General features: G+C 34.8%; 1 protein-coding gene across 7 annotated transcripts in view; it reads right to left on the minus strand.

The window, feature by feature from the left end:
• Window positions 1-23,914, minus strand: part of LOC101899381 (uncharacterized) — a 202,821-nt gene that overhangs the window by 170,593 nt on the left and 8,314 nt on the right. For 3 of the 7 annotated variants that reach the window (XM_059127338.1, XM_059127340.1, XM_059127341.1), the window contains exons 1-2: window positions 16,356-17,188; window positions 11,531-11,872 (exon numbers count right to left, since the gene is read on the minus strand). The exons of 1 other annotated variant lie outside the window; for it this stretch is intronic. The gene's annotated coding sequence lies outside the window, so the exon portion shown is untranslated. Of the gene's footprint in view, window positions 1-11,530; window positions 11,873-16,355; window positions 17,189-23,914 lie in introns of those variants that run through there. 3 more of the 7 variants (XM_059127344.1, XM_059127339.1, XM_059127342.1) reach the window with 3 other exon arrangements.

The raw sequence follows: 23,914 nt of genomic DNA on the forward strand, positions 1-23,914 counted from the left end.
TTTTTCTGCTAAAAAGACTACAATAATTATTATTATGAGTTTTACTTATGGTCTCAAATTTTACATCATCTTAGCTAGACAATAATATCAAATCTTCCCTAATTTCTTAAATAATTAAAAACATAAAAACAATCGATCCTTGATTTTTGAGTAAAGCAACTTTCCCCTACCTAAGTAGAAGTAGTGTATTCTACAAAAATATCAATACATTATTACATCTCCACCCACCATTAACACTGATCCTATAGCGTACCAATTACCTTCATTGAAGTTTGAAAAATGTCTCTGCTCTATCGAACTCTTGTGGTTGGACTCAAACATTATTACAACTCTCATTAGTAGCATTCATGTCAAGCAGATAACATTTGTAAGGGGGGAATATACAACAATATGTATGACACAACATTGCAGTATGTAATAAAAACTTTGTTTTTTCTTTGCTGCAACAAACGCATTAGACTTCATTAGACCAAGCAAAAGACATACAAACAAAAAACAACATAGCAACTATAATTAGCACAAAACGAATTGATAACTGCGGAAATATGTCAATGATAAATATTTGTAAATTGCCACTAAATGCCAAAGAAGACAAGAAGAGAAAGACAAACGTTTGAACTTGATAAAGATGGGGGATACTTCAAAGAAAATTTATATATATGAAAAAATGGCGTGTTAGTTACTCTATTTTTAAATCAAGAATGGCTTGAAAATAAAATTGTTGAGTCAGGAGATAGACATAGAATACTATTTATTCCGGAAGTATACAAGAGGTAGGTAAAAAATTTAATCTATTATACTGGTCAAAGGGATAGAGGAATAATTTTAAAATTTGGGATGAAGGTATCTGGGATGTACAATAGATGCACTTAAAGGTTTTCTTTTTTTTTTTTTGATTCGAACTAAAAGTACTAAAAGGCCCCATATTATTATATGTTATTTTGTTAACATATATAAATACACTATAGGTATTTGGTATAATAATTAGTTTGGATTTGGGTAAAGGGGTGGAGTTGAAAATTGGATATATTGATATTGGGGTCATTGTTAGTCTATACGGTTAAAATTTGAAGGCGGGTTTGGAAATATGTACTGAAAAGTACTAAATATTACTTAATTTGGTATATGACGAAGGGATAAAGCTAGAATTCAGAAATTTGGTATTAAGGTCACTTTTTTGAGGTGGGGTTGATTTATATGAAAAAACGTACCAAGAAGTTCGAAAAGAAATAAGTGAATATTATATTTGATATTCAGGGTAGGGATAGAACTGGAAATCTAAGATTTAAAATAAGGGTATTTGAGGTTGTGTACGATTGGTGAACTAAAGATTTTATTTTCATTCGAACAATAAGTGTAAAACACTACAAAAATATAATACTAAAATGTACAAAATATGACATAAGGTAAGGTTAAAATCTTGGTATGAAAACCAAGTTTAGGAGGCAGTGTTGATATAAGGAGGTGGTTCGGAAAATGTCTATAAAGTATAAGAAATGCGCTAAATGGTACATAATTTTCTTTGGGTGATGGAAAAGACGGAATGTTAAAAATTGGTAAAAGGGCGAGTCATGGTGTGTAGGCATGTGATAAGGCTATGTATTTGGAAATTCGTACGATAAGTACTAAAATGACTACAAAATTGAATATTTTTTATAGATTGGGCTAGAATTCTGAAATTTGTGGTGAGCGTCACAGATGGTATGCAGCTTTAAGGTTTCGAAAAGTTCTAATATGGTACTAAACTTCTAAAATGGTACCATTTGGTATTATGTGAAACTTGAAATTCGGTATGAGAATCAAGGTTGGAAAGTAAGTTTGGTATATGAAGGTGGTTTCGAAAATGTGTACTAAATGTGCGAGCTATACTAAATGGTATAAATTTTGGAACAATTTGGAATTTGAAATTTAGTTTAGGAGGTCTCTTTTGGTGGTGGGTCTGATAATGCACGAAATGTATAAAATTGTGCTATTTGGTACAATTTAGTGATGCATGAACAGAAGGTGCTTCAAATCCCAAATTTTGAAATTGGGATCGCTGTTCTAATGTTGCCTAGACATATGATAATGGTTTCAGAAATGTGTACTACAATTGTATAAAATAGTACTTAATTTGTCATTAGGTGAAGGTATAGACCTGAAATCCTGAAAATTGATATCGATGTCACTATTGGTGTCTGTGGTTAAGAAATGGAGGTAGTTTTGGAAACATGTACTATAATTATTCGAAAGTACTTAGTGGTTCTAAAGTGGGTATTGGGTAAAGGGATAGAGCTGGAATACCTGAAAATTGAAATGTGTACTAAATTGTTTGAAAAGTACTAAATGCTAAATGAGTGAATGGGTAGAGTTGATATGCATGACAATTGTGTAGAATTTTAGACAATTCCATTAAAAAATGTGGCTAAAATCATCAAAATACCGAATATCGGGGGGTACCGTTATATGGGGGCTATATGATATCGTGGACTTATATATAGACCATTCTCTTCTAAGAGATAAAGTACTCACAAGAAACTTCGTGTGTGAATTTTCAGACAATTCCGTTGAAAAATGTGGCTAAAATCAACAAAATACTGAATATCGGGGGGTATTGTTATATGGGGGCTATAAGATATCGCGGCTAAAATCATCAGAATACCGAATATCGGGGGTACTGTTATAAGGGGGCTATAAGATATCGTGGACCTATATAGCCAATTCTCTATTAGGGGATAAAGTACTCACAAGACACTACTTGTGTAAATTATATCGTGGACCGATATAGTCCATCTTCGAACTTGACCTGTCTGCAGACAAAAGATAGATCTCTGCACAATTTTAGCTTACAACAGACGCACGGACGGAGATACTATGTATGGTGTAGGGAATTTTAAGGTGGACTTTTCGCTGACGAAATAGAGAGTTTATTATATTTTATCGTTATTAATATTATTATCATAATATTATAAATATTATTTTGCAACTATTTATGCCTTCACCCAAATAAACTCCAATTCTTACTTTGCGGTTAACATTATTTTTGAAATTTCCAAATACTCATTTCATCAGCTGGTATGTAGAACAGTCTTGTTAAAAGAAAACGTCGATACAAGGCATTATATCTAACAACAGCTAACGTTAACCGCCAGCACCGCCACAATCTACCGACCAAAGTCATCAATCAAACGCTGGTTACCACCACATAATTAACAAAAAAAAAAAAAAACGTTATTGAACTCTGTTGGAAAAAAATCCAACCAATTATCTGCCGAATTACATGCGCTACGCTCTCAGTCATTTATTACAATTATGAATTTGTAATGGAATTATGAAATGTTTGTTAATGCTTTCGGTAATACATAATTTCAGAAAAAAAAAATATTTGTAATCAATTCGAGTTCTGATTGTGGTATTCACAATAAGCTTGATAAGCTTAATTTCATTCATGATTATCAAAACATCTCTTTAAGTTCAATTTGCCAGCTAAACAAATCTAAAACATTGGGGGCTAGCTGGTCAGTTTATCAGCTATTGGATTTTGTAATGCGCTGCGTCTACACACCAAACAGTTGGCCTACCTTAACCTTAAACTTAATCCATTGTAAATATTCCATGTAATCTTATCATATAATAATAGTTTATTAAATAATAATAAATAATTGATTATGTGAATGGAATTTTTCATGGAGAATAAAAAAATGTTGAGTGCGTTGAGTTTAACCTGTGCGTATGCAATGTCAGCAATATTTTTATTTTTAGCGTAATAATTCAATGATAAATGTCACAACAATAATGATTAATGTGTGTTAAGTGCATGGCAGTTTAATGAATAAAAATTAAAGTAATGCAGTCGTATCTACGAAAAATTTGGCAAAATAATAATATGAGTTAAATTACCCATTAAAATGTAATGTAAACAAATTAATTTCAGCACAACTCGTAGGTTATTATTTAAAAATTGCAAAGCAATCGAACTTACTTTTCTTATTACCAGGTAATGTGTAACAAATGTCGTCAGGAATGATATTCTATCCCGAAACCGTCCATATAAAGTCTTCATTTGACCGAAAGAAAAATATTTCCCACAATTCCTTCTTTCTTTAGGACCTCAATACAATTTCTGCTACGAATTTTTTGAAATAGACTAGCAAGTAGCCTCTATTTCGACAGTGAAAAGTCCACCTTAAAGTATCAGATTCGTTCCAACAGTTTATGTTAGGCCTTCTCAGTACACAAAATAAACAAATTACTTAGTTTGACAAAAAAACTTAAATCAAAATATAGTAGATCGTACAAAATATTCAGATTTTCCAGGTTTTAGATGAAAAAACTGCAACCAAAATAAGATTGCTGTCATTTCCAAACCACTCGTCCGACAGCTGTTAAAATTATTCCAGTGGCAGCTCATTATATTGTTTACAAGCGTACAAAAGCATTTTGGTGAGAAAAAATGTTATCCGTGATGGAATTCAAGCATGATAGTGTGATTTATTTATATTTGGCTGGAAAACCACAAGTGGCTATCGTTAGAGCACTCCAGCACTCAAATGGGAATAAATCTTTTGTGTCTCGTACCATCGCTCGTTACAGTGATACTGGTAGCGTAGTCCGATGTCAACGAAATGGACAGAAGAAAACAGCAACATAAGCAGAAATGGTTCGAAAAGTAAAGAAGCGCCTTGATCGAAGCCCGCGTCGCTGTGGCCGAAAAATGGCTCGTGAGCTGAACATATCGCAATATTTCAGTCGGCAAATATTGAAAAATGAGCTCGGGTAAAGCCATGGAAATTCCAAAAAGTGCAGGAAATTACACCGCTACAGAAAGAAAATAGACTTAAAAGATCTAAAAAGTTGCTTCGCTTGGCCGAAAGTGGTGAACTGTCGAATTTGGTTTTCTCCCATGAGAAAGCATTCGTTGTCCAGCAGTTTGTAAAGAAACAAACTGGCAGTGTTTACTTCCAAAGAGATCAGCTGAAAATGTGCACCTTCGGTTGGCCACCAGAACTCAAGCGCCGGCCATGATGATGGTGTGGGCCGCCATTACAACCGATGGTCGCTCTCCGAATAAATGCCGAATATTATCGCGAAAATATTCTAGAGGGTGTATTAAAGCCTTGGGTACGCAAATATTTTGGCCGCAGACCTTGGACATTGCAACAGGACTCAGCACCATCGCACTCAGCCCGCGCCACCCAAGAATGGTTATAAAATGAGGTTCCTCGCTTCATTTCCAGCGCACAATGACCACTAAAATCTCCGTATACTATCCGTTGGACAATTGTGTCTGGAGTATTTTGGAAAGTAAGGTTGGCACTAAAAAATGCCAAAGTGTCGATCACCTCAAGCTAGCGCTTCACAGAGAATGGGCCAAAATACTGCAGAGGCAGCGTGTGACCGTTTCATTGGTCGTTTGAAGGCCGTAATTCGTACCAAAGGTGACCAATTCGAACAAATCTAAATTTATTCTAAAATTTGGCGCTCTTTCCGACAATTTTTGCTTTCATTCAATAAAATTTACAAAAAATGTTAAAAATAAGGAGTTTGACTTTGTTGCAGTTTTTTTCTTATCTCACCCTTTATTATTCAAATTATCCCGTTTCGGAAAAAAATAATCGCAAAATATTTACCTTTTAAACCATAAAGCCTTTAAGGGCTTTCATTTTGAATTTTATCGGGGAGGACACAATAAAGACACATCAATTTTTCCGGTGCAAAAATATTTTAAGGTCTTAATATGTAAAGCCAAGAAACCAACAGAGAACTCAATATAAAATTTTAGAATTTCAGCTTTATCCCTTCAACCAATACAACATTTATTACCATTCCGTACTTTTCGTACATTTTCAAAACAACATCTATATCTTTATATTAGATACCATGAGACAAAATTTCGGGATTTTAGCTCTATCGCCTCACCCAATACCCAATTTAGTACCACTTAATATATCAATCCCAGATACCTACATAACCTCAATATCATATTTCGGGATTTCAGCATTATTCATTTACCCAAAGCCATGTTTTGTACCACTAAGTACTTTTCGAACAATCATAGTGTCCAATGCCAAATAAATATAGTACTATTTAGAACTTTTAGTACCAATTTCAAATTTTTAGCTCTATCCGTTCACATAACTCCAAATGGTACCGTTTTAAAACTTTTCATACCTATAAAGTTCGAATCTCCACAAACCCTTTGGTATATCTTCTCTGCTCTCCATCAATAACTCGCATTCCAAAATAGTTATTCCATTTGTCTAATACAAAGTATTCAATTTTTAGGACATTTTAGTACTTTTTGTACCCTTTAGTAAGAATTTCCAAAGACCCAGCCTCATTACACACTAAGACACACACTCTTGCAAATTTCAGTTTCTAGTTTCAGCTGTTTCATCTGGCCGTTAATTCTGAATCGGCCAGTCAGTTATTTCAAGAATTTTTTAAAATAAATAATACTTCTACTTTGTGGAAATTCTGACTTTGTGTATTATTTCCAGAAAACAGTTTTTCGCTGGTCTAATTCGAATTAGACTAGCGAAAACTACTTTTCTAGGAATACTATTTTTTTACTTACTTTACCCTAATGTCTAGTTATCTGAAGCCTACCAAATGTTAAAACTGACGTTTGCAGCTTCCCCAATGCCTTGGACTTCCACTCTAAATTTTCTTATTTTATTTATTTGTAATTTTATCCACTATATCCCACCATCTTAGCCCCTAATGGCATTTCTGAAGATCCATAGATTTCCAAATGATTATTTTCTTTAACACATTTAATTTTGCCTCCTTAAAACATGTCTCATCAATCGAGTTGTAAATTGTTTCCCTAATACCCCAACATGCGCTAAAAGATGTTGATGTTAGATGTCAGCTGTCACTTTTCGGCTAAACACACCAATCAGCGACACCGAATAGATTCCTTTCATTTTATTCCGGAAATGTGTGTGCTGCAGCCTCGCAACAAGAGCTGAATGTGTAACAATGGATTACGAAGATTTTTCCCTTTCAATAGCCCTCGAAATCCAGTCAGCCATTGTGAATGGAGTCATACATCGCATGCGACATGAATTAACAAATAGATGCCTTCCTTCATTCTAAACAAGCAAAATATATTTTTAGAACTTCAAACCAAATGCTAACAGATGTGTTTTACAATCGGCCGGTCGTAACTCGTGGTGGAATGGAAAGTGCGAAAAATATGTTGGATATTTTCCTCGATTCCACACAAACTCGGGGGGTACTGCTAATAATTGCGCTTTGAATGCGTAAACGTTTTGAGAATGGCGCGGCAAAGCAAATTGACCCCGTTTGGTGTTTAAAATGTAATTTGACCTAATTTTTATTTGAATGCAAGATTAAACAAAATAGATTTCGTTTTAATTAATTTGGTTAACCCAAATAGAGAGATTTTTCTTCCTCCCTGTCCATAGCCGGTAAATAACAATGCTTTCGAAGCTGTAGTGAATGATAGAAAACAAAATTGTAAATGAAAGAATTTCCACTTTTTGTTGTTGTCGTTCTTGCTGTTATTTTTGTTTGTTTGTTTTAGAGAACCTCTGACTTGGTTTGGTGTTCGCTCTCGGAATTTTGTTTTTGGTGCAATGCAAACAGTGCAGACTGCTAAGCAAAAGAACAAATAATATTCATTGGCACAGTGTTTGGAGTTGAAGAGAAGATCTGTATGAAAAAATAAAGATAAGAAAATTTTCGTTGAAACAATTAAGGGCTGTTATAAAATTAAAAGGGAATAAACATATTTCCCATTTATTCAAAGAGAAAATTCAGTTTTTTGTTATGGATTGAAATTTGATTTTCCGAATGAAAAATATTTTTACAGAAAACGTAATACATCTACATAGACAATTATTTGCAAAGAGTATACCAGATATTAGTGCTAAGCTTCTATGCAAGATAGAAGGCCGGACTTAATAGCCAACACTATGCGAAAACTTTAGCTATTAGCAAATCGGCTATCGGCCAAAATGTCCAAACCTGCCTGTTCTAAATTTTAAATGGAATTTTATACTTATCAGTAAAAATACCATATGCGCTCTCCGCCGAATATTTCTACATAATGACAAATTTAATATACACTGCATTTTATGGTGAAGAGGGAAGGTAATGAAAACTCGCTGCAAACAAACCTTTTATTTTGAAGAATGGAAGCTCGGGGGTTTCTTTTCAAATCCTTACACCATTTTTGAAGGCTATGTAAGGTGGCCATATAAAAGTCGAAACTATAATACCGGGTTGCCCATATTCAACGGACCCATCTGGCAACGCCATAACTTTTGACAGAGATGTCACATCGCTTAATGACATACCGCGTTTGAAGCGTCAGTCCAAGCAGATTTTTACCATGAACCAATACACGCCAGCGCTCTGAAATAGTTGAAATTTACAAGAAGTCAATTGTGAAAACTCAACGTGATTTTAAAACATTAAAAAATGTGAGAAGTGCGCCTTCTAAGAACACCATTAAGCGTTTATACGAAAAAATTTCGACTGGTAGGGCTCCTTCTAATCCGAAGAGGCCATATAAAAGTCGACCAAGGCGATCGGTCGAGAATATCGCTGCCGTACGAGCCAGTGTTGAGAAACGCCGTTCTCAGCAGTTGGGCATGGCTCGGTCCACTTTACAACGGATTATTCGCATTGATTTGCATTTGTTCCCGTAAAAAATTCAATTGACGCAAAGAATGTTGCCTGCGGACAAGCCTCGTCGATTGGAATAGGCCCAAAGGTCCGTCGAATATGGGCAACCCGTACTTGTAAAACGCATTCTTGCAGTAGAAGATCTGTTAGAACCCTCAATTTCACATCAGAGAGGCCACGAGTTGGAGAGTGTAGCCCAAGATTTCTCATACTCTCTAGAGTTCGACTCTGAGCAATAAACCGCCCAATAAAGGAGACACGATGTTGGATTTAATTGGAAGAGCCTCGAAGTTACTTCCTGTGTGAGGATACGTATTGGTAACGGTTGGTAGCTCTTACTAATTTAAACAGACATTCAGTGTAGGGGATAGGGACGTACAGAGAGAGAGGGTGGTCCCCTATATGCTTTGCTTACTTAACATAAAAAAATCTAATTATTTACTAATTTCGAAATGCATTTCTGTGTACGTCGATGCATTGGAAGACCTGTTAAAATATAACAAGTAAAAAGGAAGCTAAGATCGGCAGGGCCGAAATTGAAAAATGTCAAAAAAAACGAAAACAACCACTCAATTTGAAACCGTTGAAACCGTACGAAATTTTTCGCCATAGATTGTAGTACCCATTAAGATCTTCCAAAACGAAATTTGAAACGATTCCGGTAAATAATGTCGCTAAAATCATGAAAATACCGAATATCAAGAGGTACCGTAATATGGGGGCTATACGATGACGTGGACATGCATACACATTTTTTTGCCATAGGTTGTAGTTCCCACTAAGATCTTCCAATACGAAATTTGAAGCGACTACGCTGGATAATGTTGCTGAATTCATGAAAATACCGACTATCGGGAGGTACCATTATATGGGGGCTATACGAAGACGTGGACCTGTATACAAAAATTTTGTCATGGGCTGTAGTACCCATTACGAACTTCAAATACGAAATTTGACATAATTCCGATAAATAACTTGGCTAAAATCATAAAAATACCGAACATCGGGAGGTACCGTTATATGGGGGCTATTCGAAGACGTGGACCTGCATACGAAATGTTTTGCCATAGGTTGCAGTACCCATTAAGATCTTCCAATGCGAAATTTGAAACGATTCCCGTGAATAAGGTCGTTAAAATCCTGAAAATACCGAATATCGCGAGGTACCGTTATATGATGCGTATGGCCATTGTCCGTTGTCCTATATCTCAATATAACAGCTACGCCCTACTTCAGGTATGATTTAGTTATTTGATTTTCACTAACAATTCCCGTTAAAAACTAATTATTTGAACAAAAAATGTCGAAACTTGTCCACGACCACATTTTCCCACTGGACTGGCTACAATTGGAGTTCTCATTAATGCAAAATGTTCACAATTAGCTATTTCGACTTCTCAATGCAAAATTTACAATCGTTTTACAAAGTGTTTGTTTGACACAGGTCTATGTTTCGCTATAATACGGTATCACCAGATATTCGGAATTTTGAGGGTTTTCAAGACATGTAATTATTAAGGTTTGCGAGCGTTCGAAAAATGCCTTGAACATATTTTTCATATTTTCTCGGGGTGAGGGATATCAAAACTTCGCCCCAGCCGAACTTAAATCCATTTTTACTTATTTATATGCGGAACATTATTCGTATACATTAGATGGTTTTCCATATAGAAAAGTCTTGTATCTATAAAAACTATAATTCTCCCACCTATGTACCACTGTTCCATTCCAGAACCCATTATAATTGTTCATCGCTGTTCGATAGAAAGTATTCTCTCGTAGTGTAGTGTATTTTTTGTTTGCTCAAATAACCAGACAGGAAAAACTCCTCCTCAGGGTCGGTCGTGCAATCATCAAATGAAATTGTTTAGACAATAGACAAGTGTTTCACGATCTTTGGAGAGCGAGTTCATGACGCTTGCTGATGTACCTAGCTAAGCGTTATTTATAATATTTATTTTTCATTTGTTGGGCTGTTTTTGTGTTGTTTCAGAATATTGTTGTTGGTAATGTGATTTCAATATTTAACGGCAGCAGCGGCAGCAGCAACAACAACAATCAGCCACAGTCATAATGCATCAATGAGGTATGAATGTAGTTTTCATAAAACGTTTCAAAACGTTTTTCGTTTGCCATCAAAGGCAGACGATGAGGTAAAGATAATATTTAGAAAATTATTAAAGAATTGACGGTATACATCGGAAATAATACCATGCAATTAAAAGAATTAATGAATATTGAGCAACATAAATTATCATAGATTGTGCACTATGATATGAATGTAGTTTTCATAAAACGTTTCAAAACGTTTTTCGTTTGCCATCAAAGGCAGACGATGAGGTAAAGATAATATTTAGAAAATTATTAAAGAATTGACGGTATACATCGGAAATAATACCATGCAATTAAAAGAATTAATGAATATTGAGCAACATAAATTATCATAGATTGTGCACTATGTATAAAATATAAAAAATTGTTTTAGTTTTATTTTTTATAAAAATTGATTAACTTCGTTTCAATAAATGCCCGAATTCCAAATTGATTGTTTAATAAAAAGATGGACCAATGGTTTATTAGAATTATTTGAAGTTTTCAATGCTTTCCATTAATTATGTGAGTACAATAAATTGAAAATAGAAAGGAAGTAAAATATTCAATGAAGATGAAGTCTTCAGACCTAAACGCTCTCTTTGGCTAGATATCATATTTCATTTAATAAATGTTTGCTGGGTAACATTCTATATTTATAGTTTGACTCCATTTCATTTGTGATTATTGTGGACATAACTGTCTGTGTGTACCTCCGTCCATCCGTCCGTCGGTCTGTCTGTCTGTCGTTAGGTTTGCCCATAACTTTGCTGGTCATATCTTTAAGTTTAAGTATATTTACCTTGATGATTGCTGTTTAAATGTTCATGTACGTTTGTGTATATTTGTCTCTTCTCTGTGCTACACAAGTACTATTTGAACTGATAACGGTTCGGGCTGTTGTTCGGTGCTGGTTCCGTTGACGTTGTTGCAGAGTTGGCTTTCTTTCGAAAATGACACAGAATTGGTAAAAACCCGTGTGTTTTTTTTTAATTTTTTGTTGGGTTTCTGCTTTCGTTTAAATTAAAATTTGCGAAATATCTTTGTCACAATTCAAAATGATAACAAATTGATAAATACATATTAATGGCAAAAAAAGTGTATGACAATTTTTGCTTTATTGCATGTGGTGTATATTACATTCCTGGAATGAAATTATAAATTAACCCTTAAACCACTAAAATCGATAAAGGGAAGTGAAAATTGTAAATCATTTTTACAAGGTAAGCATTAATAGAAATTGTATATTTATAGCAGTCGACTCTGCGTGTCGGAAAACAACATATGGCAGGACCTAATATCCATCCTCAAAAGACATTTTGAAGATATTTTAATTAGATTTAGCTGACGCAACCTTTATGTCAATAGAAGACTACCAAAGGTCTTCTACCATAAATCTACATATATAAAAATAAAATGTCGACAAATTCAAATAATTTTTCATTTAATTAAATTTTACCCCAGCTTACGGAGGAAAAAATTGACCATGTCCACTTTTACGCCCACTTTAGCCAAAATAATGAGTATATCGCTTTGAAAAATAGTATATGAGATATTTTTGGCTATCTCTTCAACCTTAAATGTTTATTTGGGTGCGGAGGAACTGACCACGACTAGCTTTTCAAACCTCTACAGGGTGAGATAAAAAAAACTGCAACAAAGTCAAACCCCTAACTTTTACATTTTTTTGAATGAAAGCAAAAAATGTCGGAAATAGCATCAAATTTTAGAATAATTTTAGATTTGTTCGAATTGGTCACCTTTGGCACGAATTATGGCCTTCAATCGGCCAATGAAACCGTCACACGCTGCCCGAATGTTGCTCTGCGGTATTTTGGCCAATTCCCGGCGAAGCGCTTGCTTGAGGTGATCGACACTTTGGTATTTTTTAGTGCCAATGAAACCGTCACACGCTGCCCGAATGTTGCTCTGCGGTATTTTGGCGAACAACTCTTTAGCAATATACTGAGCCGTCACTGGAATAAATTTAACAGCTGTCGTCCGAGTGACTTAGAAATGACAGCAGTCTGAAGTTGGTTGCAGTTTTTTCATCCCACCCTGTATTTATAAAAATGGTACAGTAACTCATTTTTTGAGAACGGCAGGACTGATTTGAATCAATTTTTTTTCAGTTGTTTGTAATTGCAATGGGAAGGGTTCACCGAACGAAAATCTCGAAGAAAGTCTGCAGAATAGTCGGAAAATTAAAACGTCAAAAGTTGTGTTTTTTTTGCTGGGAAGTAATTGTTCCGTAATGGCTTTTCGAACGTAACGTAAAAATTGAAAAATCGTAGTGAAAAACTTGGAAAATTCCAAACAAAAATTTTGTATGTTTTCGCAGATTCATGATTTACAGTCATTTAAGTGAAAAGTGCATTAATTTCGAAGTGGAGGGAGATGAAAATGTTTATAAGTGCGGTTGTAAGGTTTAGAAAATTTTCCATAAGAATTTTAGTTTTATGTAATGTTTTATGTCCCTTGTGTAAAAAAGTTGTTTGTCGTATGAGTTATTTAAAAAAAAACTCCTGGGGAGAATATCCCAAACAAAAACAAGGAAACTGATGAGGATTGGTGGCTCTTTCCGAAACCAAGGTATTCCATGCCTTACCCCCTGGTAAACATTACCATCGTTCTCCATTAATAAACAAATGTTGTTTTTTATTAAAACAACAATAATGGGACTAAACCTGACTATTTTGCAACAACAATATGCATTTAAAAAAAATCTTTGAGTGATCGAGTGGCTGGCCTACCGAATTAGCTTACAGGTGAAACTAGAATTTTGATATTTTGCATATCAGTCAATGATGGTGTGAAGGAGTAAGATAAGGTCATGTTTTTAGAAATTCGAACTATGAGTTTACTATAGTACAATAGTTTGGTGAGGTTATAAAAATATAAATGTATAATCGATTTTTATATCCTACACCACATAGTGGTAATGATATGATATATTTGTGCATTTGTTTGGAACATGGAGAAGTAATCGAGATAGACCCATAGTTACTTTTGAGGATCTTCATATAATCACTTTCAATTTATGCATGTCAGTCCGTCAGTCCATCCGTCTGTACCTGTGAACAAAATGCAGGTCGCATTGTTTATCCGATTTTCCAAACAATTTTTGCTTGGCCCAAGAACAAACCCTATTGAAATTGGTGATAATCGATTCAAATTTAGATATAGCTCCCATATATATCTTCAACCGATTTCGGGTTAATTGTGCACCAAATAGCCAATATCAGTCCGAAAGTCCTGAATTTTGGTACATTCGATCAAATTTAGTCTAGAAGCAAGTACATGAAATTTGGTGGAAATAGCTCCCATATATATCTTTATCCAATATCAGGGTTTTAGTACACCAAATGTTTAATATCAGCCCAAACGGAGTGAATTGTGGCAATTCCGACTGAATTCATCCTAGAAAAAAGTACTTCAAATTTTGTCAGATATAGCTATAACTTCCATATATATTTTTCATCCGATTTGGGGTCTTAAGTCCCTTACGTACGTAGTATGCGCTCCACAACAATGATCTTTGGTACAAGATATCAGATATTGCTCAGCAATAAGGGCCTAAAATTTTGTCAATATTGGTTCAGATTTGGATATAGGTCCCATATATCAAATGTCTAATATCAGTCCAATATCATATGTCTAATATCAGCCCAAATGTCTAATATCGGCCCAAATTAACTGAATCTTGGCAATTCTGACTGAATTCATTCTAGAAATAAGTCCTACAAATTTGGTGATAATCGGTTCAGATATAGCTATAGCTCCAATACATATGTTTCATCTGATTTGGCGTTTTAAGTCCCTCACATGCGAAATACACCAGATCATCAAATCCAATCATTAAAATGCCAAATACGCCCGATATTCGGTATTTTCAATGGAATTGCCTGAAATTCTACACAAAGAGTTCTTTGTGAGTACCTTATCCCCTGTAAGAGAATTCCCTATATAGGTCCACGATATCGTATATCCCCCATACATCAGTATCTCCCTATATTCGGTATTTTGGCGATTTTAGGTACAATATTCAACGAAATTGTTTGAAATTTCGTATTCGAAGTTCCCAACAGGTACCAGAGTTTGGGATAGAAAATTGTCTATGCAGATCCAGGTCTTCGTATAGTCCCGATATAACGGTACTTTGGTATTATGATGATTTTAGCTACATTATTAACCGGATTTTTTTTCAATTTTCGTATTTAAATATTGTAATGGCTTACGATGAAGGTTGCCTATGCAGGTTCACGTCTTCGTATGGTCCCCAATTTTTAACGGATTTTATTTATTTAATTTTTTTTTAAATGTCCTAATTCGTTTCAAATTGTGGAGGGTATTCAAATGTCTGCCCGGCTGAACTCACTGCTTTTTTACTTGTTTAATATAATTCTTATCGAATACATATCATGCACTATACATCAATGTTATTTGATACTAGATCTACAAAAGCCTCCGTCAAATTTGTTGAAAATCGATTCGGAGTTTGATATAGTTCCCAAATTGTCATTACTCTAAAACCATGACGTATTCAGCTAAGGTTCATAGTTGGTATGATCAACTTCTCGTAAATTCCTAATAAAAACGTTTATTTGTAACGAGTAGCCCTACTAAATAAGCATTGTGGTGTAGGTTGTCATATAGTCGGTCCGTCCGACTTTAGACCTTTCTTTACCGATTTTTCCTAGAAATATGTGACAAAATTTACATCTGTAGTCGATATCGTGGTCTGTGTCTCAAGCTCGTTTCGGAAAATAGATATGATGTAATTTATGGTCATTCGGAGCAACGGAAGTTTCACAGGCATCGACTGTGGTAAAATAGATTTACGGCGAATCCCAAACCCAAATAGATTTACGGCGAATCCTACTAGAGAGTATGATATGGTCTAGCAATCCATGCCTAACAGATATTGAGTGGTATATAATTTTTTTAATTAATTTTTAATTCCAACAGTGCTGAATCGACTTTTGCATTTTATTCTTTTTATTATTCATTTTTAATAATATTTTCGATTTTAGTGTTTTAAGAATTAATCATATTTAAAATCCATGTAATTTTTGAAGTAGTTTTATTTTTTAAATTTTTAGTTGGATTTGTTTTTTTTTATTTTTTTTCCTCGAAATTTATATTTCGTTTAAAAAATACTCATATTTTACATAAGTATTTATTTTTTGTTAATTTATTTTTCAAAATTTTGTTTCCAACTGTAAAGGTTTGTCATAACATTTGGTACATTTTAATTTATATTCATCTTCTTTTTTTTGTTTTGTTTGTAATTAAATCTCACTTTTATTACACTTTTAAAAAGCCTCACTTTACATCGTTGTTAAATTTCTCTTAATTATTCTTAACATTTTTTACACAGATTTTGGTTCACATCGCTCGCACATCAGAATTCTAAAGAAGTAATTAAATGGGGTTTTAATTTCGACCACAAACTCTACTTCAATTAATGTGGTTTTATTTGTTTACTTCATTTAGCTGTTGTTGTGGGGTTTCGAAAACAACACGCATTTCAATTGTTGAATTATCCAAAGTGTCAGTCACATGGTTGGCCGAATAATATCCAAATTTCCAACAAATGACAATTAGGGCAGTATTTTGAAATTTACCTTAATTTTTGTCTCGGAACAGTTAGACCACGTTGGTTTTTGTTTTTGCTTTATCACCTTGATCTAACCATCAACCCCAATAGCGAGACAAACATTAATTTCAATCTTGGGTTTTCAGTGGTTCCAGAATTCAATTTAACCACCACTTTTTTTTTTTATTTCACCATTAACGCGGTTACTTCGCAACACGTTTTTCACTTATTATTGTTACACCTGGATTATTCCGCAGAATATTTGCCTCTTTACGCAACAAAATTGCAATTTTGCACAATTCGACATTTAATTTATCTTTTCTTTGTTTACAAAACAAAAAAAAACAAAACACAACAGCGCACTCACAATAACAACAAAATATGTAAATAATTTTTCAACTCAAAAGAAAATAATTCTTTTATTTTTATTTTGGGTTGTGTAGCAACGGCTTCTACTTCATTCGTTAAATGGCTTGACAACCAACCGGCTCAAGTTCTCGTCAATAACTAAACAGTTCAAACTAAACAATACACCGATGATGGTCGTATAGTGGTGCGGTTCGTGTTCATCGTCAGTGAAGTATCTTTCAGATACTTTTCCATTGTTGTCTACCGGCCAGTTGTCAGTCTCTTTGTATGAGTGTGTGTGCGTGTGTGGTTTGTTTACGTTTTTCTTTATCTGTGTGAGTGAGTGTGTGTGCGCGCACTCTAGTATGTTGGGGGTTCATTGTATGATGAACCCTCTTTTAACTGTTATGCCGCATTTTAACTCTAATTGGGAATTTTGTTTCCCTTTGAAATTGTTTGGTCACATTGTTGTTCAGCACACTCTCTCTCATACTCTCCCTTCTTTAGCGAAACAAAAATGGGTTCATTCTCTCTCTTTTGATTCACCAAGCCTAAAGTGAACCCATGCCACCACTCACTATCTTAATCTGAGGGAATTTCTTGGTTTGTTTGTTTGCCTGGCTGGATGGTTGGCTGTTGGTGTTATAAAGTCATAAATGTTAAACCCCGGCTTTTTGAAGTAAAAGTCAACAACGACCGCTATGTGCTGAATTTTACAGATCTACTATCTATTGTCCTTTTATTGTGTTTACGGTTTAAAGTCATCTATTTTATTGAACTCACACCTTTTCCTATTTGTTCAATAACCCATACGTTGAAATAGTTCGACGTATTTTTTTTCTTCTTTACTTAGAAGTACCATGGTGTGATAATTTTTAAGTTAAATAAACAAAAATAGTTTTGCAATGATAAAGACATATGAAAGCCGACAGTGCTCAAAGAAATGTTGCTATGGACTAATTAAATAAAATTAAATAAAAGTTAAAATAAAAATAAATCAGAAACAATATTAACAAGTAAGCAAAGGCTATAGTCTTGCAGGGCCGACTATGTTATACTCTACAACACGACAATATGTTAGAAGCGCCCTTATGTCCAAATCCATATTGGAAGATTTCGCTTTTGAAATTAGGATTTTGACTAGGGACATTTGCCCAATACTTACGCACTCCGTCGGGCTGTTAGTTGTTGTAGTACATTTTACATCTAAATATTATCCAATGGTCATCCAAAATGCTAGAATTCTTCCCTGGCCTTAACTCTCTTCACAGGCGTGTTGATTGGCTTCAATTGTGTGATCGGAAAAACATTTCTGTTTTTGGTTAATTTGAACCCCTAAATATTTTGCAATCACCTCCAAAAGCAAGAAGCCCCTCTGTATCTCCAAATTTAGACTCATCTATATGATTTGCTTGTCTACGATATTTGGCAATATTCGTCAACGAAATCAACATAAAAAAGCCAGAAGTTCGCCTTTTGTGTATTTCGGATATCGCCTGTAAGTAATGCTGGTATTTTTTTCACACAAAATTAGCGGTCCATTGTACCCGCTGTCCTTAACTCTAACTTTATGCGAGATTTCGCTTCCTTTGGTTTCTATTTGTGACCTTTATAACGGCTGCAAAATCAAGAAAAATTTTAGTTGTTGGTCCATTTCAACCCCCTTATATATTGCGGACATCTTAGAAAATAATAGGCCTAGCACTTCTGAGCCCAACCCTACTCTTGTTAAAATTTTCGTGATGATCGGACGATATTTGCAATACTTATATAATATCCCCAACCTATATTGTAAGGTGAATATTATAAGTCAAAATGAAAAAATCGCATGCGATAAAAAATATGTCACAAAATACTGCAAAATCTATATTAACATCATTATTGGCATATTTTTCGGCGATTTTTTAGATTTTATACTTTTATGTTAAGAGGGCATTCTGAATTGACAAAATTTGTCAAAATTGGTCCAGAATTTCTTGAGATATAAGCATTCTAACTAACATCCCCTTCCTTTGTATATACACATTGTACATATTTCGCTATATATAACCGATATATTTACTATCGGCATCTACGTAACTGTCAGAATCGACCTGTTCGTCTATTTGTGATTTCGCCGGGATTAAAAATATTCGCGGTTAAATGGAAAATTTGACTTTTATTTATCACAAATTCTGTGTTCTATTTCAACCACTAAATATTACCCGATGACCATCAAAATTGGAAGGCTTCTGCCCAGCCCTAAGCTCTAGCCTCATGCTAACTTCCGCTTTGATTGGTCAATAATTGCGACCTGTAGAGTGATTACAAATTAACAAGGACAGACGGACGGACGGACATACATAGCTAGATCGACTCAGCTCGGCGAGCTAGGAAGCCCCATATATACTCTCCTATGTGGGAAATCAATATTTCGAGGTGTTACATAATTCTTGGCCCAATCAAACTTATAATACCCCCAACACATAGTGTTGTAGGGTATAATTAGAAACAATATTAATAATAATATTAATAACATATGTGGTAATCTCCATTATGTCTATAATAAAGAACACAACCCGTAAATAACCATTACAAGGAGACTGTATTATATATGTAATTCTGTTCGCAAAACCTGGACATATTCGGAGACCCCATAGAGTAGATATTTCTTGAAGAGCTTTGAAAATGTGGATAAATATTAAGCATTGTGTCTAGGATAATACGGTGTATAATAATTACAGATAAATCTAGTACGAATGTAAAGCTTACACAAAAAAAGACACGTATATCGGCGTTTCGAAAGTTTATATAAATAGAGGGCGTAAATTCCTCCCTCTTCCACATTTGTTGTCCTTTTCGGATTAAGATTCCTTGCAATCCGTTGATTTTAGGCTGTATTACAGATAAAAAAAGGTATATTTTTTGTCCTTTCCTTTTATATAAATATGATTTGAACTCCATTCAAACGGGATCTTACCAAGTCTAAATATCCTACAAAAAAAGATCCTGGAAGACTTCAAGGGTCGAAATCTTCATATTCATTAAAAATACATTTTAGTGTTAAAGCCGTACTTTGTGGGAGTTTGTGTAAAAATATCCAACGGCATGATTTTAGAAGGATGAATTCGAAGACAAAAATAATATTCATAAAATTTTACTATATGTCACCAAAGAGGAAAAACCTATATTTCAACTGTAAAAACAAATGAAAAAGCTGTAAGTTCTGCCGGGCCGAACTTTGAATGCCCTCCACCATTTGGTACAAATTTAACAATTTTCAAAGAAATAAAATCCGTTAAAAATTCTGTTAAAATCTTAAAAATACCGAATGCAGCCGTATATTAAGGTCTATACGACGACGTGGATTACAATATTCAAATGCGAAACTTGAAAAAAATCTGTTTATAATGTAGCTAAAATCATAAAAATACCGAATATAAGGAGGTACTATGGGAGTTATAAAACGTGGACCTGCGCAGACAATTTTCTGTCATAGGCTGTAGTATCCATTACGAACTTCAAATATAAAATTTGAAACAATTCCGGTAAATAATGTCGCTAAAATCATCAAAATACCGAATATTGTGGGTTCCTTTATATGGGTGCTATGCGAAGACGTGGACCTGTACAGACAATTTTCTGTCATAGGCTGTAGTATCTATTACGAACTTCAAATGCGAAATTTGAAACAATTCCGGTAAATAATGTCGCTGAAATCATCAAAATACCGACTATCGGGGGGTACTACTATATGGCGGCTATACGAAGACGTGGACCTACATGGCTCATTTTCTGTCCTAGGTTGTAGTATCCATCACGAACTTCAAATACTAAAATTGAAACAATTCCGGTAAATAATGTCGCTAAAATCTTCAAAATACCGAATATCGGGGTAAATAATGTCGCTAAAATCGTTATGGGGGCTATACGAAGACGAGGATCTACATAGCCCATTTTCAATACCAAAAGTCCTGCAGACATAATACAAATTTGTGTAAAATTTTATCAACCTACTTTATTTCGTTCGGAAGCTAGAGTGATTTCCACAGACGGACGGACATTGATAAATCGACATATAATTTTATGCTGATCAAGAATACATATACTTTGTGGGGTCTAAAATGTATGTTTCGAGGTGTTACAAACGGAATGACAAACTTAATATACCGTCCATACTAAGGTGGAGGGTATAAAATTGCAACAAAGTCAAACGCCATAATTTTTACTTTTTCTAACTTTTATTGAATGAAAGCAAAAATGTCGGAAATAGCATCTAATCTTAGAATAAGTTTAGATTTGTGAGAATTTGTCACCTTTGGAGCGAATTATGGTCTTCTAACGGCCAATGAAACCGTCACACGCTGCCCGAATGTTGCTCTGTGGTATTTTAGCCCATCCCCGACGAAACGCTTGCTTGAGGTGCTCGACACTTTGGTATATTTTCAGTGCCAACCTTGATTTCCAAAATACTTCAGACACAGTAGTCCAACGGATTGGTATCCGAAGATTTTGGTGGCCATTGTGCGCTGGAAATGGAGCAAAGAACCTAATTTTGTAACCATTCTTGTGTGGCGCGTGCTGAGTGCGATGGTGCTGAATTCTATTGGAATGTCCAAGGTCTGCGGCCAAAAAGTTTGCGTGCCCAAGGCTTTAATACACCCTCCAGAATATTTTCGCGATAATATTTGGCATTCTTTCTGATGCCACGGTCGATTAATACGAGCGGAGAGCGACCATCGGCTGTTATGGCGGCCCACACCATCACCATAGCCGGCGCTTAAGTTCTGGTGGCCAACCGAAGGTGCACACTTTCATCTGACCTCTTTGACATGTAAACACGATCATTTTGTTTGTTTATAAACTGCTGGACAACGAACGTTTTCTCATCGGAGAAAATCAAATTCGGCAGTTCACCACTTTCGGCCAAGCGAAGCAACTCTTTAGCTCTTTTGAGTCTATTTTCTTTCTGTTGCGCTGTAAGTTCTTGCACGTTTTCCAATTTCAATGGCCTTACCCCGAGCTAATTTTTCAATATTGTGAATGGAATATTGCGATATGTTCAGCTCATGAGCCATTTTTCGGCCACTGCAACGCGGGTTTAGATAAAGTCGCTTATTTACTTTTCGAACCATTTCTGCTGATGTTGCTGTTTTCTTCCGTCCACTTCGCTACCAGTATCACGGTAACGAGCGATGGTACGAGACACGAAAGATTTATTCACATTTAAATGCTGGAGTGCTCGAACGATAGCCACTTGTGGTTTCCCAGCCAAAAATTAAGAAATCACAATATCACGCTTGAATTCTGTCACAAATAACTTTTTTTCTGGAAAATGTTCACCAAAATGCTTTCGTACGCTTGTAAACAATATAAAGAGCTGTCACTGGAATAATTTTAACAGCTGTCGGACGAGTGGCTTAAAAATGACAGCAGTCTGAAGTTGGTTGCAGTTTTTTCATCTCACCCCTTTTACGATTTTTAAAACTTTATGGCCAATTCAAACTTATGGCCGCCAAAAAGACTTGTAGGGTATCAAAATTCGGGTCGGCCGAATTTAACACTTTTTTCAGTAGTCCTCTATTTATTCCCATGGTACATGTTATACCCATTCCATATGAATTTTTATGTTTCAGATATGGTGGATTTTTATTATTTCTATACCTCTATATATAGACTTGTAATAAAAAATGATTCATTTTCTCACACACCCCCTGCGGAAATGAGTATTCTGACACTTATTTGACAGTTGTCATATAAAAAATCATAAATCAATGTTTCCTTTTTTGATTCCGTTTCAGTGTGTACATTTTTTATCGCATTCTCTTCGGACCTTACCATGAAACAGGTTAAAGCATGCAACAATGTCCTCCGAAATAAAATGAATGTTGTTGCGCGTTGCAAAAGGGGAAATGTGGTTACGTTTATTAGATTACATTGAATTTTATTTGATTTTTCTTTCTCTTTTCTGCTCCAAAGAAAATTTCCAGCGCTAAGCGGATGTTCAAATGGTAAACAATTTGGAGAACGAACGAAGATAGAAAGGAAGTTATTGTCGTTTGCAATGCGCTTGCGTGCAACAAGTAAATATGGATTTGACGCTTCGGATGATTGTTTCATTGACGACGAAGAAGAAAAAGAAATGGTAGCCACCGGCAGAAGCGGTAGCAGTAAACCAAGTTCTAGATTTTTTATGGCCATTGGTGAATGAGAGGAATAAAACTGGCAAACACTTACCATGAATGAATGCTACAGAATGCTACAAGGTGGTCAACAGTTTTATTGCTTTAACATAGTTTTTGCCAGTAAAATTTGATGAAAACGGTTTATTGTAATTGTTTTTATGTTTGGTTTTATGTTTGATGGTATTTTTGCTTTGATAACGTTCAATTGTTTAATGAAGTACATGTACGCAGCCAGTGGCACAATCTTGAACATCAACTGCCAGTTAACCCTTAGACAATATTTGACTTGAAATTTCACGATCTAACTCCCGGAAGCAATCATTACAACATAACATCACATCTGAACTCAACAGCTTCAAACATGTGAGTATGTGTGTCGTGATTTCCATAAAAAACGTTGATTTTGTTTACAGTGATTTGAGGGTTACAATTTTTATTAATTATCCACTTGTAAAAATAGCTTTCAATACTTCGTTAATTAAAAACAAGTAAAAAAGCTGTAAGTTCGGCCGTGCCGAACTTTGAATACCCTCCACCATTTGGAACGAATTTGGCAATTCTCAAATACAATAAAAAACATTAAAATCTTATAGATACCGAATGTAGCTGTTATATTAGGGTCTATACGACGACATGGACCTGCATAGGTAACTGTTGTCATAAAAGAGAAAGCAAAAACTAAACTTACAAAAAAAAAAAAAAAAAACAAGTAAAAAATTTGTAAGTTCGGCCGGGTCGAACTTGAACACCGTCCACTATTTGGTACAAATTTGACAATTTTTATAAAGACAACAATAAAGGGATAAAGCCTGACCATTTTGCAACAACAAAATACTACGGTATCCCGAACAAACAAGCCAACACTGTTCTATTAATAGAAAAGGCACGGTCGACGAAGGGGTTTTTGTTGTAACAGACAAAACCAACTTACATGGTTATGCTACTTCGTTCGGGTTGAACGAAAGCATAACAAGTGGAGAAAGATGTAAATGTTTATAAGTGCGGTTGTAAGATTTAGAAGACTTTCCAAAAGTATTTTAGTTTTATTTAATTCTATTGAGATTACGATCTCGTC

Source organism: Musca domestica, unplaced genomic scaffold, assembly GCF_030504385.1.
Source record: "Musca domestica strain aabys unplaced genomic scaffold, Musca_domestica.polishedcontigs.V.1.1 44, whole genome shotgun sequence".
Taxonomy (NCBI): domain Eukaryota; kingdom Metazoa; phylum Arthropoda; class Insecta; order Diptera; family Muscidae; genus Musca; species Musca domestica.